This window comes from Stenella coeruleoalba, assembly GCF_951394435.1.
Source record: "Stenella coeruleoalba genome assembly, chromosome: 13".
Taxonomy (NCBI): domain Eukaryota; kingdom Metazoa; phylum Chordata; class Mammalia; order Artiodactyla; family Delphinidae; genus Stenella; species Stenella coeruleoalba.
Genome location: NC_137159.1, coordinates 522,594 through 540,589, shown reverse-complemented (window position 1 = coordinate 540,589; position 17,996 = coordinate 522,594).

The window sequence follows — 17,996 nt, the reverse complement described above, 5'->3', positions numbered from 1 at the left end:
GTGAGGGCGCGGGTTAGTGTTAGTGTACGGGTTAGGATTAAGGGACGGGTGAGGGTCAGGCTTCGGGGAAGGGTTAGGGTTAGGGTTCGGGCTAGGGTTAGGGTTAGGGAACGGGGACGTTTTAGGGTCCAGGTGAGGGTACGGCAACGCTTTAGGGGGATCGTGCGTGTGAGGGCGCGGGTTAGTGTTAGCGTACGGGTTAGGATTAGGGGACGGGTGAGGTTCAGGCTTCGGGGAAGGGTTAGGGTTAGGGTTCGGGCTAGGGTTAGGGTTAGGGGACGGGGACGGTTTAGGGTCCAGATGAGGGTACGGCAACGCTTTAGGGGGAGCGTGCGTGTGAGGGCGCGGGTTAGTGTTAGCGTACGGGTTAGGATTAGGGGACGGGTGAGGGTCAGGCTTCGGGGAAGGGTTAGGGTTAGGGTTCGGGCTAGGGTTAGGGTTAGGGGACGGGGACGGTTTAGGGTCCAGGTGAGGGTACGGCAACGCTTTAGGGGGAGCGTGCGTGTGAGGATGCGGGTTAGTGTTAGCGTACGGGTTAGGATTAGGGGACAGGTGAGGGTCAGGCTTCGGGGAAGGGTTAGGGTTAGGGTTCGGGCTAGGGTTAGGGTTAGGGGACGGGGACGGTTTCGGGTCCAGGTGAGGGTACGGCAACGCTTTAGGGGGAGCGTGCGTGTGAGGGCGCGGGTTAGTGTTAGCGTACGGGTTAGGATTAGGGGACGGGTGAGGGTCAGGCTTTGGGGAAGGGTTAGGGTTAGGGTTCGGGCTAGGGTTAGGGTTAGGGGACGGGGACGGTTTCGGGTCCAGGTGAGGGTACGGCAACGCTTTAGGGGGAGCGTGCGTTTGAGGGCGCGGGTTAGTGTTAGCGTACGGGTTAGGATTAGGGGACGGGTGAGGGTCAGGCTTCGGGGAAGGGTTAGGGTTAGGGTTCGGGCTAGGGTTAGGGTTAGGGGATGGGGACGGTTTAGGGTTCAGGTGAGGGTACAGCAACGCTTTAGGGGGAGCGTGCGTGTGAGGATGCGGGTTAGTGTTAGCGTACGGGTTAGGATTAGGGGACGGGTGAGGGTCAGGCTTCGGGCAAGGGTTAGGGTTAGGGTTCGGGCTAGGGTTAGGGTTAGGGGACGGGGACGGTTTAGGGTCCAGGTGAGGGTACGGCACCGCTTTAGGGGGAGCGTGCGTGTGAGGGCGCGGGTTAGTGTTAGCGTACGTGTTAGGATTAGTGGATGGGTGAGGGTCAGGCTTCGGGGAAGGCTTAGGGTTAGGGTTCTGGCTACGGTTAGGGTTAGGGGACGTGGACGGTTTAGGGTCCAGGTGAGGGTACGGCAACGCTTTAGGGGGAGCGTGCGTGTGAGGGCGCGGGTTAGTGTTAGCGTACGGGTTAGGATTAGGGGACGGGTGAGGGTCAGGCTTCGGGGAAGGGTTAGGGTTAGGGTTCGGGCTAGGGTTAGGGTTAGGGGACGGGGACGGTTTAGGGTCCAGGTGAGGGTACGGCAACGCTTTAGGGGGAGCGTGCGTGTGAGGGCGCGGGTTAGTGTTAGCGTACGGGTTAGGATTAGGGGACGGGTGAGGGTCAGGCTTCGGTGAAGGGTTAGGGTTAGGGTTCGGGCTAGGGTTAGGGTTAGGCGACGGGGACGGTTTAGGATCCAGGTGAGGGTACGGCAACGCTTTAGGGGGAGCGTGCGTGTGAGGGCGTGGGTTAGTGTTAGCGTACGGGTTAGGATTAGGGGACGGGTGAGGGTCAGGCTTCGGGGAAGGGTTAGGGTTAGGGTTCGGGCTAGGGTTAGGGTTAGGGGACGGGGACGGTTTAGGGTCCAGGTGAGGGTACGGCAATGCTTTAGGGGGAGCGTGCGTGTGAGGGCGCGGGTTAGTGTTAACGTACGGGTTAGGATTAGGGGACGGGTGAGGGTCAGGCTTCGGGGAAGGGTTAGGGTTAGGGTTCGGGCTAGGGTTAGGGTTAGGGGACGGGGACGGTTTAGGGTCCAGGTGAGGATACGGCAACGCTTTAGGGGGAGCGTGCGTGTGAGGATGCGGGTTAGTGTTAGCGTACGGGTTAGGATTAGGGGACAGGTGAGGGTCAGGCTTTTGGGAAGGGTTATGGTTAGGGTTCGGGCTAGGGTTCGGGTTAGGGGACGGGGACGGTTTAGGGTCCAGGTGAGGGTACGGCACCGCTTTAGGGGGAGCGTGCGTGTGAGGGCACGGGTTAGTGTTAGCGTACGGGTTAGGATTAGGGGACGGGTGAGGGTCAGGCTTCGGGGAAGGGTTAGGGTTAGGGTTCGGGCTACGGTTAGGGTTAAGGGACTGGGACGGTTTAGGGTCCAGGTGAGGGTACAGCAACGCTTTAGGGGGAGCGTGCGTGTGAGGGCGCAGGTTAGTGTTAGCGTACGGGTTAGGATTAGTGGATGGGTGAGGGTCAGGCTTCGGGGAAGGGTTAGGGTTAGGGTTCGGGCTAGGGTTAGGGTTAGGGGACGGGGAAGGTTTAGGGTCCAGGTGAGGGTACGGCAACGCTTTAGGGGGAGCGTGCGTGTGAGGGCGCAGGTTCGTGTTAGCGTACGGGTTAGGATTAGTGGATGGGTGAGGGTCAGGCTTCGGGGAAGGGTTAGGGTTAGGGTTCGGGCTAGGGTTAGGGTTAGGGGACGGGGACGGTTTAGGGTCCAGGTGAGGGTACGGCAACGCTTTAGGGGGAGCGTGCGTGTGAGGGCGCGGGTTAGTGTTAGCGTACGGGTTAGGATTAGGGGACGGGTGAGGGTCATGCTTCGGGGAAGGGTTAGGGTTAGGGTTCGGGCTAGGGTTAGGGTTAGGGAACGGGGACGGTTTAGGGTCCAGGTGAGGGTACGGCAACGCTTTAGGGGGAGCGTGCGTGTGAGGGCGCGGGGTAGTGTTAGCATACGGGTTAGGATTAGGGGACGGGTGAGGGTCAGGCTTCGGGGAAGGGTTAGGGTTAGGGTTCGGGCTAGGTTTAGGGTTAGGGGACGGGGACGGTTTAGGGTCCAGGTGAGGGTACGGCAACGCTTTAGGGGGAGCGTGCGTGTGAGGGCGCGGGGTAGTGTTAGCGTACGGTTTAGGATTAGGGGACGGGTGAGGGTCAGGTTTCGGGGAAGTGTTAGGGTTAGGGTTCGGGCTAGGGTTAGGGTTAGGGGACGGGGACGGTTTAGGGTCCAGGTGAGGGTACGGCAACGCTTTAGGGGGAGCGTGCGTGTGAGGGCGCGGGTTAGTGTTAGCGTACGGGTTAGGATTAGGGGACGGGTGAGGGTCAGGCTTCGGGGAAGGGTTAGGGTTAGGGTTCGGGCTAGGGTTAGGGTTAGGGGACGGGGACGGTTTCGGGTCCAGATGAGGGTACGGCAACGCTTTAGGGGGAGCGTGCGTGTGAGGGCGCGGGTTAGTGTTAGCGTACGGGTTAGGATTAGGGGACGGGTGAGGGTCAGGCTTCGGGGAAGGGTTAGGGTTAGGGTTCGGGCTAGGGTTAGGGTTAGGGGACGGGGACGGTTTAGGGTCCAGGTGAGGGTACGGCAACGCTTTAGGGGGAGCGTGCGTGTGAGGGCGCGGGTTAGTGTTAGCGTACGGGTTAGGATTAGGGGACGGGTGAGGGTCAGGCTTCGGGGAAGGGTTAGGGTTAGGGTTCGGGCTAGGGTTAGGGATAGGGGACGGGGACGGTTTAGGGTCCAGGTGAGGGTACGGCAATGCTTTAGGGGGAGCGTGCGTGTGAGGGCGCGGGTTAGTGTTAGCGTACGGGTTAGGATTAGGGGACAGGTGAGGGTCAGGCTTCGGGCAAGGGTTAGGGTTCGGGTTCGGGCTAGGGTTAGGGTTAAGGGACGGGGACGGTTTAGGGTCCAGGTGAGGGTACGGCAACGCTTTAGGGGGAGCGTGCGTGTGAGGGCGCGGGTTAGTGTTAGCGTACGGGTTAGGATTAGGGGACGGGTGAGGGTCAGGCTTCGGGGAAGGGTTAGGGTTAGGGTTCGGGCTAGGGTTAGGGTTAGGGGACGGGGAAGGTTTAGGGTCCAGATGAGGGTACGGCAGCGCTTTAGGGGGTGCGTGCGTGTGAGGGCGCGGGTTGGTGTTAGCGTACGGGTTAGGATTAGGGGACGGGTGAGGGTCAGGCTTCGGGGAAGGGTTAGGGTTAGGGTTCGGGCTAGGGTTAGGGTTAGGGGACGGGGACGGTTTAGGGTCCAGGTGAGGGTACGGCAACGCTTTAGGGGGAGCGTGCGTGTGAGGGCGCGGGTTAGTGTTAGCGTACGGGTTAGGATTGGGGACGGGTGAGGGTCAGGCTTCGGGGAAGGGTTAGGGTTAGGGTTCGGGCTAGGGTTAGGGTTAGGGGACGGGGACGGTTTATGATCCAGGTGAGGGTACGGCAACGCTTTAGGGGGAGTGTGCGTGTGAGGGCGCGGGTTAGTGTTAGCGTACGGGTTAGGAGTAGGGGACGGGTGAGGGTCAGGCTTCGGGGAAGGGTTAGGTTTAGGGTTCGGGCTAGGGTTAGGGTTAGGGGACGGGGACGGTTTAGGGTCCAGGTGAGGGTACGGCAACGCTTTAGGGGGAGCGTGCGTGTGAGGGCGTGGGTTAGTGTTAGCGTATGGGTTAGGATTAGGGGACGGGTGAGGGTCAGGCTTCGGGGAAGGGTTAGGGTTAGGGTTCGGGCTAGGGTTAGGGTTAGGGGACGGGGACGGTTTAGGCTCCCGGTGAGCGTACGGCAACGCTTTAGGTGGAGCGTGCGTGTGAGGGTGTGGGTTAGTGTTAGCGTACGGGTTAGGATTAGGGGACGGGTGAGGGTCAGGCTTCGGGGAAGGGTTAGGGTTAGGGTTCGGGCTAGGGTTAGGGTTAGGGGACGGGGACGGTTTAGGGTCCAGGCGAGGGTACGGCAACGCTTTAGGGGGAGCGTGTGTGGGAGGGGGCGGGTTAGTGTTAGTGTACGGGTTAGGATTAAGGGACGGGTGAGGGTCAGGCTTCGGGGAAGGGTTAGGGTTCGGGCTAGGGTTAGGGTTAGGGGACGGGGACGGTTTAGGGTCCAGGTGAGGGTACGGCAACGCTTTAGGGGGAGCGTGCGTGTGAGGGCGCGGGTTAGTGTTAGCGTACGGGTTAGGATTAGGGGACGGGTGAGGGTCAGGCTTCGGGGAAGGGTTAGGGTTAGGGTTCGGGCTAGGGTTAGGGTTAGGGGACGGGGACGGTTTCGGGTCCAGGTGAGGGTACGGCAACGCTTTAGGGGGAGCGTGCGTGTGAGGGCGCGGGTTAGTGTTAGCGTACGGGTTAGGATAAGGGGACGGGTGAGGGTCAGGCTTCGGGGAAGGGTTAGGGTTAGGGTTCGGGCTAGGTTTAGGGTTAGGGGACGGGGACGGTTTAGGGTCCAGGTGAGGGTACGGCAACGCTTTAGGGGGAGCGTGCGTGTGAGGGCGTGGGTTAGTGTTAGCGTACGGGTTAGGATTAGGGGACGGTTGAGGGTCATGCTTCGGGGAAGGGTTAGGGTTAGGGTTCGGGCTAGGGTTAGGGTAAGGGGACGGGGACGGTTTAGGGTCCAGGTGAGGGTACGGCAACGCTTTAGGGGGAGCGTGCGTGTGAGGGCGTGGGGTAGTGTTAGCGTACGGGTTAGGAGTAGGGGACGGGTGAGGGTCAGGCTTCGGGGAAGGGTTAGAGTTTGGGTTCGGGCTAGGGTTAGTGTAAGTGGACGGGGACGGTTTAGGGTCCAGGTGAGGGTACGGCAACGCTTTAGGGGGAGCGTGCGTGTGAGGGCGCGGGTTAGTGTTAGCGTACGTGTTAGGATTAGGGGACGGGTGAGGGTCAGGCTTCGGGGAAGGGTTAGGGTTAGGGTTTGAGCTAGGGTTAGGGTTAGGGGACGGGGACGGGGACGGTTTAGGGTCCAGGTGAGGGTACGGCAACGCTTTAGGGGGAGCGTGCGTGTGAGGGCGCGGGGTAGTGTTAGCGTACAGGTTAGGATTAGGGGACGGGTGAGGGTCAGGGTTTGGGGAAGGGTTAGGGTTAGGGTTCGGGCTAGGGTTAGTGTTAGGGGATGGGGACGGTTTAGGGTCCAGGTAAGAGTACGGCAACGCTTTAAGGGGAGCGTGCGTGTGAGGGCGAGGGATAGTGTTAGCGTACGTGTTAGGATTAGGGGACTGGTGAGGGTCAGGTTTCGGGGAAGGGTTAGGGTTAGGGTTCGGGCTAGGGTTAGGGTTAGGGTTAGGTGACGGGGACGGTTTAGGGTCCAGGTGAGGGTACGGCAACCCTTTAGGGGGAGCGTGCGTGTGAGGGCGCGGGTTAGTGTTAGCGTACGGGTTAGGATTAGGGGACGGGTGAGGGTCAGGCTTTGGGGAAGGTTTAGGGTTAGGGTTCGGGCTACGGTTAGGGTTAGGGGATGGGGACGGTTTAGGGTCCAGGTAAGAGTACCACAACGCTTTAAGGGGAGCGTGCGTGTGAGGGCGAGGGTTAGTGTTAGCGTACGTGTTAGGATTAGGGGACGGGTGAGTGTCAGGCTTCGGGGAAGGGTTAGGGTTAGGGTTCGGGCTAGGGTTAGGGTTAGGGGACGGGGACGGTTTAGAGTCCAGGTGAGGGTACGGCAACGCTTTAGGTGGAGCGTGCGTGTGAGGGCGCGGGTTAGTGTTAGCATACGGTTTAGGATTAGGGGACGGGTGAGGGTCAGGCTTCGGGGAAGGGTTAGGGTTAGGGTTCGGGCTAGGGTTAGGTTTAGGGGACGGGGACGGTTTAGGGTCCAGGTGAGGGTACGGCAACGCTTTAGGGGGAGCGTGCGTGTGAGGGCGCGGGTTAGTGTTAGCGTACGGGTTAGGATTAGGGGACGGGTGAGTGTCAGGCTTCGGGGAAGGGTTAGGGTTAGGGTTCGGGCTAGGGTTAGGGTTAGGGGACGGGGACGGTTTAGGGTCCAGGTGAGGGTACGGCAACGCTTTAGGGGGAGCGTGCGTGTGAGGGCGCGGGTTAGTGTTAACGTACGGGTTAGGATTAGGGGACGGGTGAGGGTCAGGCTTCGGGGAAGGGTTAGGTTTAGGGTTCGGGGTAGGGTTAGGGTTAGGTGACGGGGACGGTTTAGGGTCCAGGTGAGGGTACGGCAACGCTTTAGGGGGAGCGTGCGTGTGAGGGCGCGGGTTAGTGTTAGCGTACGGGTTAGGATTATGGGACGGGTGAGGGTCAGGCTTCGGGGAAGGGTTAGGGTTAGGGTTCGGGCTAGGGTTAGGGTTAGGGGATGTGGACGGTTTAGGGTCCAGGTGAGGGTACGGCAACGCTTTAGGGGGAGCGTGCGTGTGAGGGCGCGGGTTAGTGTTAGCGTACGGGTTAGGATTAGGGGACAGGTGAGGGTCAGGCTTCGTGGAAGGGTTAGGATTAGGGTTCGGGCTAGGGTTAGGGTTAGGGGACGGGGACGGTTTAGGGTCCAGGTGAGGGTACGGCAACGCTTTAGGGGGAGCGTGCGTGTGAGAGCGTGGGGTAGTGTTAGCGTACGGGTTACGATTAGGGGACGGGTGAGGGTCCGGCTTCGGGGAAGGGTTAGGGTTAGGGTTCGGGCTAGGGTTAGGGTTAGGGGACGGGGATGTTTTAGGATCCAGGTGAGGGTACGGCAACGCTTTAGGGGGAGAGTGCGTGTGAGGGCGCGGGTTAGTGTTAGCGTACGGCTTAGGATTAGGGGACGGGTGCGGGTCAGGCTTCGGGGAAGGGTTAGGGTTAGCGTTCAGGCTAGGGTTAGGGTTAGGGGACGGGGACGGTTTAGGGTCCAGGTGAGGGTACGGCAACGCTTTACGGGGAGCGTGCGTGTGAGGGCGCGGGTTAGTGTTAGCGTACGGGTTAGGATTAGGGGACGGGTGAGGGTCAGGCTTCGGGAAAGGGTTAGGGTTAGGGTTCGGGCTAGGGTTAGGGTTAGGGGACGGGGACGGTTTAGGGTCCAGGTGAGGGTACGGCAACGCTTTAGGGGGAGCGTGCGTGTGAGGGCGCGGGTTAGTGTTAGCGTACGGGTTAGGATTAGGGGACGGGTGAGTGTCATTCTTCGGGGAAGGGTTAGGGTTAGGGTTCGGGCTAGGGTTAGGGTTAGGGGACGGGGACGGTTTCGGGTCCAGGTGAGGGTACGGCAACGCTTTAGGGGGAGCGTGCGTGTGAGGGCGCGGGTTAGTGTTAGCGTACGGGTTAGGATTAGGGGACGGGTGAGTGTCATTCTTCGGGGAAGGGTTAGGGTTAGGGTTCGGGCTAGGGTTAGGGTTAGGGGACGGGGACGGTTTCGGGTCCAGGTGAGGGTACGGCAACGCTTTAGGGGGAGCGTGCGTGTGAGGGCGCGAGTTAGTGTTAGCATACGGGTTAGGATTAGGGGACGGGTGAGGGTCAGGCTTCGGGGAAGGGTTAGGGTTAGGGTTCGGGCTAGGGTTAGGGTTAGGGGACGGGGACAGTTTAGGGTCCAGGTGAGGGTACAGCAACACTTTAGGGGGAGCGTGCGTGTGAGGGCGAGGGATAGTGTTAGCGTACGGGTTAGGATTAGGGGACGGGTGAGGGTCAGGCTTCGGGGAAGGGTTAGGGTTAGAGTTCGGGCTAGGGTTAGGGTTAGGGGACGGGGACGGTTTAGGGTCCAGGTGAGGGTACGGCAACGTTTTAGGGGGAGCGTGCATGTGAGGGCGTGGGTTAGTGTTAGCGTACGGGTTAGGATTAGGGGACGGGTGAGGGTCAGGCTTCGGGGAAGTGTTAGGGTTAGGGTTCGGGCTAGGTTTAGGGTTAGGGGACGGGGACGGTTTAGGGTCCAGGTGAGGGTACAGCAACGCTTTAGGGGGAGCGTGCGTGTGAGGGCGCGGGTTAGTGTTAGCGTACGGGTTAGGATTAGGGTACGGGTGAGGGTCAGGCTTCGGGGAAGGGTTAGGGTTACGGTTTGGGCTAGGGTTAGGGTTAGGGGACGGGGACGGTTTAGGGTCCAGGTGAGGGTACGGCAATGCTTTAGGGGGAGCGTGCGTGTGAGGGCGTGGGTAAGTGTTAGCGTACGGGTTAGGATTAGGGGACGGGTGAGGGTCAGGCTTCGGGGAAGGGTTAGGGTTAGGGTTCGGGCTAGGGTTAGGGTTACGGGACAGGGACGGTTTAGGGTCCAGGTGAGGGTACGGCAACGCTTTAGGGGGAGCGTGCGTGTGAGGGCGCGGGTTAGTGTTAGCGTACGGGTTAGGAGTAGGGGACGGTTGAGGGTCAGGCTTCGGGGATGGGTTAGTGTTAGGGTTCCGGCTAGGGTTAGGGTTAGGGGACGGGGACGGTTTAGGGTCCAGGTGAGGGTATGGCAACACTTTAGGGGGAGCGTGCGTGTGAGGGCGAGGGTTAGTGTTAGCGTACGTGTTAGGATTAGGGGACGGGTGAGGGTCAGGCTTCGGGGAAGGGTTAGGGTTAGGGTTCGGGCTAGGGTTAGGGTTAGGGTTAGGGGACGGTTTAGGGTCCAGGTGAGGGTACGGCAACGTTTTAGGGGGAGCGTGCGTGTGAGGGCGCGGTTTAGTGTTAGCGTACGGGTTAGGATTAGGGGACGGGTGAGGGTCAGGCTTCGGGGAAGGGTTAGGGTTAGGGTTCGGGCTAGGGTTAGGGTTACGGGACAGGGACGGTTTAGGGTCCAGGTGAGGGTACGGCAACGCTTTAGGGGGAGCGTGCGTGTGAGGGCGCGGGTTAGTGTTAGCGTACGGGTTAGGAGTAGGGGACGGTTGAGGATCAGGCTTCGGGGATGGGTTAGGGTTAGGGTTCCGGCTAGGGTTAGGGTTAGGGGACGGGGACGGTTTAGGGTCCAGGTGAGGGTATGGCAACACGTTAGGGGGAGCGTGCGTGTGAGGGCGAGGGTTAGTGTTAGCGTACGGGTTAGGATTAGGGGACGGGTGAGGGTCAGTCTTCGGGGAAGGGTTAGGGTTAGGGTTCGGGCTAGGGTTAGGGTTAGGGGACGGGGACGGTTTAGGGTCCAGGTGAGGGTACGGCAACGTTTTAGGGGGAGCGTGCGTGTGAGGGCGCGGGTTAGTGTTAGCGTACGGGTTAGGATTAGGGGACGGGTGAGGGTCAGGCTTCGGGGAAGGGTTAGGGTTAGGGTTCGGGCTAGGGTTAGGGTTAGGGGACGGGGACGGTTTAGGGTCCTGGTGAGGGTACGGCAACGCTTTAGGTGGAGCGTGCGTGTGAGGGCGCGGGTTAGAGTTAGCGTACGGGTTAGGATTAGGGGACGGGTGAGGGTCAGGCTTCGGGGAAGGGTTAGGGTTAGGGTTCGGGCTAGGGTTAGGTTTAGGGGACGGGGACGGTTTAGGGTCCAGGTGAGGGTACGGCAACGCTTTAGGGGAGCGTGCGTGTGAGGGCGCGGGTTAGTGTTAGCGTACGGGTTAGGATTAGGGGACGGGTGAGGGTCAGGCTTCGGGGAAGGGTTAGGGTTAGGGTTCGGGCTAGGGTTAGGGTTAGGGGACGGGGACGGTTTAGGGTCCAGATGAGGGTACGGCAACGCTTTAGGGGGAGCGTGCGTGTGAGGGCGCGGGTTAGTGTTAGCGTACGGGTTAGGATTAGGGGACGGGTGAGGGTCAGGCTTCGGGGAAGGGTTAGGGTTAGGGTTCGGGCTAGGGTTAGGGTTAGGGGACGGGGACGGTTTAGGGTCCAGGTGATGGTACGGCAACGCTTTAGGGGGAGCGTGCGTGTGAGGGCACGGGTTAGTGTTAGCGTACGGGTTAGGATTAGGGGACATGTGAGGGTCAGGCTTCGGGGAAGGGTTAGGGTTAGGGTTCGGGCTAGGGTTAGGGTTAGGGGACGGGGACGGTTTCGGGTCCAGGTGAGTGTACGGCAACGCTTTAGGGGGAGCGTGCGTGTGAGGGCGCGGGTTAGTGTTAGCGTACGGGTTAGGATTAGGGGACGGGTGAGGGTCAGGCTTCGGGGAAGGGTTAGGGTTAGGGTTCGGGCTAGGGTTAGGGTTAGGGGACGGGGACGGTTTCGGGTCCAGGTGAGGGTACGGCAACGCTTTAGGGGGAGCGTGCGTGTGAGGGCGCGGGTTAGTGTTAGCGTACGGGTTAGGATTAGGGGACGGGTGAGTGTCAGGCTTCGGGGAAGGGTTAGGGTTAGGGTTCGGGCTAGGGTTAGGGTTAGGGGACGGGGACGGTTTAGGGTCCAGGTGAGGGTACGGCAACGCTTTAGGGGGAGCGTGCGTGTGAGGATGCGGATTAGTGTTAGCGTACGGGTTAGGATTAGGGGACGGGTGAGGGTCAGGCTTCGGGGAAGGGTTAGGGTTAGGGTTCGGGCTAGGGTTAGGGTTAGGGGACGGGGACGGTTTAGGGTCCAGGTGAGGGTACGGCAACGCTTTAGGGGGAGCGTGCGTGTGAGGATGCGGGTTAGTGTTAGCGTACGGGTTAGGATTAGGGGACGGGTGAGGGTCAGGCTTCGGGGAAGGGTTAGGGTTAGGGTTCGGGCTAGGGTTAGGGTGAGGGGACGGGGACGGTTTCGGGTCCAGGTGAGGGTACGGCAACGCTTTAGGGGGAGCGTGCGTGTGAGGGCGCGGGTTAGTGTTAGCGTACGGGTTAGGATTAGGGGACGGGTGAGGGTCAGGCTTTGGGGAAGGGTTAGGGTTAGGGTTCGGGCTAGGGTTAGGGTTAGGGGACGGGGACGGTTTCGCGTCCAGGTGAGGGTACGGCAACGCTTTAGGGGGAGCGTGCGTTTGAGGGCGCGGGTTAGTGTTAGCGTACGGGTTAGGATTAGGGGACGGGTGAGGGTCAGGCTTCGGGGAAGGGTTAGTGTTAGGGTTCGGGCTAGGGTTAGGGTTAGGGGATGGGGACGGTTTAGGGTTCAGGTGAGGGTACGGCAACGCTTTAGGGGGAGCGTGCGTGTGAGGATGCGGGTTAGTGTTAGCGTACGGGTTAGGATTAGGGGACGGGTGAGGGTCAGGCTTCGGGGAAGGGTTAGGGTTAGGGTTCGGGCTAGGGTTAGGGTTAGGGGACGGGGACGGTTTAGGGTCCAGGTGAGGGTACGGCACCGCTTTAGGGGGAGCGTGCGTGTGAGGGCGCGGGTTAGTGTTAGCGTACGTGTTAGGATTAGTGGATGGGTGAGGGTCAGGCTTCGGGGAAGGCTTAGGGTTAGGGTTCGGGCTACGGTTAGGGTTAGGGGACGTGGACGGTTTAGGGTCCAGGTGAGGGTACGGCAACGCTTTAGGGGGAGCGTGCGTGTGAGGGCGCGGGTTAGTGTTAGCGTACGGGTTAGGATTAGGGGACGGGTGAGGGTCAGGCTTCGGGGAAGGGTTAGGGTTAGGGTTCGGGCTAGGGTTAGGGTTAGGGGACGGGGACGGTTTAGGGTCCAGGTGAGGGTACGGCAACGCTTTAGGGGGAGCGTGCGTGTGAGGGCGCGGGTTAGTGTTAGCGTACGGGTTAGGATTAGGGGACGGGTGAGGGTCAGGCTTCGGTGAAGGGTTAGGGTTAGGGTTCGGGCTAGGGTTAGGGTTAGGCGACGGGGACGGTTTAGGATCCAGGTGAGGGTACGGCAACGCTTTAGGGGGAGCGTGCGTGTGAGGGCGCGGGTTAGTGTTAGCGTACGGGTTAGGATTAGGGGACGGGTGAGGGTCAGGCTTCGGGGAATGGTTAGGGTTAGGGTTCGGGCTAGGGTTAGGGTTAGGGGACGGGGACGGTTTAGGGTCCAGGTGAGGATACGGCAACGCTTTAGGGGGAGCGTGCGTGTGAGGATGCGGGTTAGTGTTAGCGTACGGGTTAGGATTAGGGGACAGGTGAGGGTCAGGCTTTTGGGAAGGGTTAGGGTTAGGGTTCGGGCTAGGGTTCGGGTTAGGGGACGGGGACGGTTTAGGGTCCAGGTGAGGGTACGGCACCGCTTTAGGGGGAGCGTGCGTGTGAGGGCGCGGGTTAGTGTTAGCGTACGGGTTAGGATTAGGGGACGGGTGAGGGTCAGGCTTCGGGGAAGGGTTAGGGTTAGGGTTCGGGCTACGGTTAGGGTTAAGGGACTGGGACGGTTTAGGGTCCAGGTGAGGGTACGGCAACGCTTTAGGGGGAGCGTGCGTGTGAGGGCGCAGGTTAGTGTTAGCGTACGGGTTAGGATTAGTGGATGGGTGAGGGTCAGGCTTCGGGGAAGGGTTAGGGTTAGGGTTCGGGCTAGGGTTAGGGTTAGGGGACGGGGAAGGTTTAGGGTCCAGGTGAGGGTACGGCAACGCTTTAGGGGGAGCGTGCGTTTGAGGGCGCGGGTTAGTGTTAGCGTACGGGTTAGGATTAGGGGACGGGTGAGGGTCAGGCTTCGGGGAAGGGTTAGTGTTAGGGTTCGGGCTAGGGTTAGGGTTAGGGGATGGGGACGGTTTAGGGTTCAGGTGAGGGTACGGCAACGCTTTAGGGGGAGCGTGCGTGTGAGGATGCGGGTTAGTGTTAGCGTACGGGTTAGGATTAGGGGACGGGTGAGGGTCAGGCTTCGGGGAAGGGTTAGGGTTAGGGTTCGGGCTAGGGTTAGGGTTAGGGGACGGGGACGGTTTAGGGTCCAGGTGAGGGTACGGCACCGCTTTAGGGGGAGCGTGCGTGTGAGGGCGCGGGTTAGTGTTAGCGTACGTGTTAGGATTAGTGGATGGGTGAGGGTCAGGCTTCGGGGAAGGCTTAGGGTTAGGGTTCGGGCTACGGTTAGGGTTAGGGGACGTGGACGGTTTAGGGTCCAGGTGAGGGTACGGCAACGCTTTAGGGGGAGCGTGCGTGTGAGGGCGCGGGTTAGTGTTAGCGTACGGGTTAGGATTAGGGGACGGGTGAGGGTCAGGCTTCGGGGAAGGGTTAGGGTTAGGGTTCGGGCTAGGGTTAGGGTTAGGGGACGGGGACGGTTTAGGGTCCAGGTGAGGGTACGGCAACGCTTTAGGGGGAGCGTGCGTGTGAGGGCGCGGGTTAGTGTTAGCGTACGGGTTAGGATTAGGGGACGGGTGAGGGTCAGGCTTCGGTGAAGGGTTAGGGTTAGGGTTCGGGCTAGGGTTAGGGTTAGGCGACGGGGACGGTTTAGGATCCAGGTGAGGGTACGGCAACGCTTTAGGGGGAGCGTGCGTGTGAGGGCGCGGGTTAGTGTTAGCGTACGGGTTAGGATTAGGGGACGGGTGAGGGTCAGGCTTCGGGGAAGGGTTAGGGTTAGGGTTCGGGCTAGGGTTAGGGTTAGGGGACGGGGACGGTTTAGGGTCCAGGTGAGGATACGGCAACGCTTTAGGGGGAGCGTGCGTGTGAGGATGCGGGTTAGTGTTAGCGTACGGGTTAGGATTAGGGGACAGGTGAGGGTCAGGCTTTTGGGAAGGGTTAGGGTTAGGGTTCGGGCTAGGGTTCGGGTTAGGGGACGGGGACGGTTTAGGGTCCAGGTGAGGGTACGGCACCGCTTTAGGGGGAGCGTGCGTGTGAGGGCGCGGGTTAGTGTTAGCGTACGGGTTAGGATTAGGGGACGGGTGAGGGTCAGGCTTCGGGGAAGGGTTAGGGTTAGGGTTCGGGCTACGGTTAGGGTTAAGGGACTGGGACGGTTTAGGGTCCAGGTGAGGGTACGGCAACGCTTTAGGGGGAGCGTGCGTGTGAGGGCGCAGGTTAGTGTTAGCGTACGGGTTAGGATTAGTGGATGGGTGAGGGTCAGGCTTCGGGGAAGGGTTAGGGTTAGGGTTCGGGCTAGGGTTAGGGTTAGGGGACGGGGAAGGTTTAGGGTCCAGGTGAGGGTACGGCAACGCTTTAGGGGGAGCGTGCGTGTGAGGGCGCAGGTTCGTGTTAGCGTACGGGTTAGGATTAGTGGATGGGTGAGGGTCAGGCTTCGGGGAAGGGTTAGGGTTAGGGTTCGGGCTAGGGTTAGGGTTAGGGGACGGGGACGGTTTAGGGTCCAGGTGAGGGTACGGCAACGCTTTAGGGGGAGCGTGCGTGTGAGGGCGCGGGTTAGTGTTAGCGTACGGGTTAGGATTAGGGGACGGGTGAGGGTCATGCTTCGGGGAAGGGTTAGTGTTAGGGTTCGGGCTAGGGTTAGGGTTAGGGAACGGGGACGGTTTAGGGTCCAGGTGAGGGTACGGCAACGCTTTAGGGGGAGCGTGCGTGTGAGGGCGCGGGGTAGTGTTAGCATACGGGTTAGGATTAGGGGACGGGTGAGGGTCAGGCTTCGGGGAAGGGTTAGGGTTAGGGTTCGGGCTAGGGTTAGGGTTAGGGGACGGGGACGGTTTAGGGTCCAGGTGAGGGTACGGCAACGCTTTAGGGGGAGCGTGCGTGTGAGGGCGCGGGTTAGTGTTAGCGTACGGGTTAGGATTAGGGGACGGGTGAGGGTCAGGCTTCGGGGAAGGGTTAGGGTTAGGGTTCGGGCTAGGGTTAGGGTTAGGGGACGGGGACGGTTTCGGGTCCAGATGAGGGTACGGCAACGCTTTAGGGGGAGCGTGCGTGTGAGGGCGCGGGTTAGTGTTAGCGTACGGGTTAGGATTAGGGGACGGGTGAGGGTCAGGCTTCGGGGAAGGGTTAGGGTTAGGGTTCGGGCTAGGGTTAGGGTTAGGGGACGGGGACGGTTTAGGGTCCAGGTGAGGGTACGGCAACGCTTTAGGGGGAGCGTGCGTGTGAGGGCGCGGGTTAGTGTTAGCGTACGGGTTAGGATTAGGGGACGGGTGAGGGTCAGGCTTCGGGGAAGGGTTAGGGTTAGGGTTCGGGCTAGGGTTAGGGATAGGGGACGGGGACGGTTTAGGGTCCAGGTGAGGGTACGGCAATGCTTTAGGGGGAGCGTGCGTGTGAGGGCGCGGGTTAGTGTTAGCGTACGGGTTAGGATTAGGGGACGGGTGAGGGTCAGGCTTCGGGCAAGGGTTAGGGTTCGGGTTCGGGCTAGGGTTAGGGTTAAGGGACGGGGACGGTTTAGGGTCCAGGTGAGGGTACGGCAACGCTTTAGGGGGAGCGTGCGTGTGAGGGTGCGGGTTAGTGTTAGCGTACGGGTTAGGATTAGGGGACGGGTGAGGGTCAGGCTTCGGGGAAGGGTTAGGGTTAGGGTTCGGGCTAGGGTTAGGGTTAGGGGACGGGGAAGGTTTAGGGTCCAGATGAGGGTACGGCAGCGCTTTAGGGGGTGCGTGCGTGTGAGGGCGCGGGTTGGTGTTAGCGTACGGGTTAGGATTAGGGGACGGGTGAGGGTCAGGCTTCGGGGAAGGGTTAGTGTTAGGGTTCGGGCTAGGGTTAGGGTTAGGGGACGGGGACGGTTTAGGGTCCAGGTGAGGGTACGGCAACGCTTTAGGGGGAGCGTGCGTGTGAGGGCGCGGGTTAGTGTTAGCGTACGGGTTAGGATTGGGGACGGGTGAGGGTCAGGCTTCGGGGAAGGGTTAGGGTTAGGGTTCGGGCTAGGGTTAGGGTTAGGGGACGGGGACGGTTTATGATCCAGGTGAGGGTACGGCAACGCTTTAGGGGGAGTGTGCGTGTGAGGGCGCGGGTTAGTGTTAGCGTACGGGTTAGGAGTAGGGGACGGGTGAGGGTCAGGCTTCGGGGAAGGGTTAGGTTTAGGGTTCGGGCTAGGGTTAGGGTTAGGGGACGGGGACGGTTTACGGTCCAGGTGAGGGTACGGCAACGCTTTAGGGGGAGCGTGCGTGTGAGGGCGTGGGTTAGTGTCAGCGTATGGGTTAGGATTAGGGGACGGGTGAGGGTCAGGCTTCGGGGAAGGGTTAGGGTTAGGGTTCGGGCTAGGGTTAGGGTTAGGGGACGGGGACGGTTTAGGCTCCCGGTGAGCGTACGGCAACGCTTTAGGTGGAGCGTGCGTGTGAGGGTGTGGGTTAGTGTTAGCGTACGGGTTAGGATTAGGGGACGGGTGAGGGTCAGGCTTCGGGGAAGGGTTAGGGTTAGGGTTCGGGCTAGGGTTAGGGTTAGGGGACGGGGACGGTTTAGGGTCCAGGCGAGGGTACGGCAACGCTTTAGGGGGAGCGTGTGTGGGAGGGGGCGGGTTAGTGTTAGTGTACGGGTTAGGATTAAGGGACGGGTGAGGGTCAGGCTTCGGGGAAGGGTTAGGGTTCGGGCTAGGGTTAGGGTTAGGGGACGGGGACGGTTTAGGGTCCAGGTGAGGGTACGGCAACGCTTTAGGGGGAGCGTGCGTGTGAGGACGCGGGTTAGTGTTAGCGTACGGGTTAGGATTAGGGGACGGGTGAGGGTCAGGCTTCGGGGAAGGGTTAGGGTTAGGGTTCGGGCTAGGGTTAGGGTTAGGGGACGGGGACGGTTTCGGGTCCAGGTGAGGGTACGGCAACGCTTTAGGGGGAGCGTGCGTGTGAGGGCGCGGGTTAGTGTTAGCGTACGGGTTAGGATTAGGGGACGGGTGAGGGTCAGGCTTCGGGGAAGGGTTAGGGTTAGGGTTCGGGCTAGGGTTAGGGTTAGGGGACGGGGACGGTTTAGGGTCCAGGTGAGGGTACGGCAACGCTTTAGGGGGAGCGTGCGTGTGAGGGCGTGGGTTAGTGTTAGCGTACGGGTTAGGATTAGGGGACGGTTGAGGGTCATGCTTCGGGGAAGGGTTAGGGTTAGGGTTCGGGCTAGGGTTAGGGTAAGGGGACGGGGACGGTTTAGGGTCCAGGTGAGGGTACGGCAACGCTTTAGGGGGAGCGTGCGTGTGAGGGCGTGGGGTAGTGTTAGCGTACGGGTTAGGAGTAGGGGACGGGTGAGGGTCAGGCTTCGGGGAAGGGTTAGAGTTTGGGTTCGGGCTAGGGTTAGTGTAAGTGGACGGGGACGGTTTAGGGTCCAGGTGAGGGTACGGCAACGCTTTAGGGGGAGCGTGCGTGTGAGGGCGCGGGTTAGTGTTAGCGTACGTGTTAGGATTAGGGGACGGGTGAGGGTCAGGCTTCGGGGAAGGGTTAGGGTTAGGGTTTGAGCTAGGGTTAGGGTTAGGGTTAGGGGACGGGGACGGTTTAGGGTCCAGGTGAGGGTACGGCAACGCTTTAGGGGGAGCGTGCGTGTGAGGGCGCGGGGTAGTGTTAGCGTACAGGTTAGGATTAGGGGACGGGTGAGGGTCAGGGTTTGGGGAAGGGTTAGGGTTAGGGTTCGGGCTAGGGTTAGTGTTAGGGGATGGGGACGGTTTAGGGTCCAGGTAAGAGTACGGCAACGCTTTAAGGGGAGCGTGCGTGTGAGGGCGAGGGATAG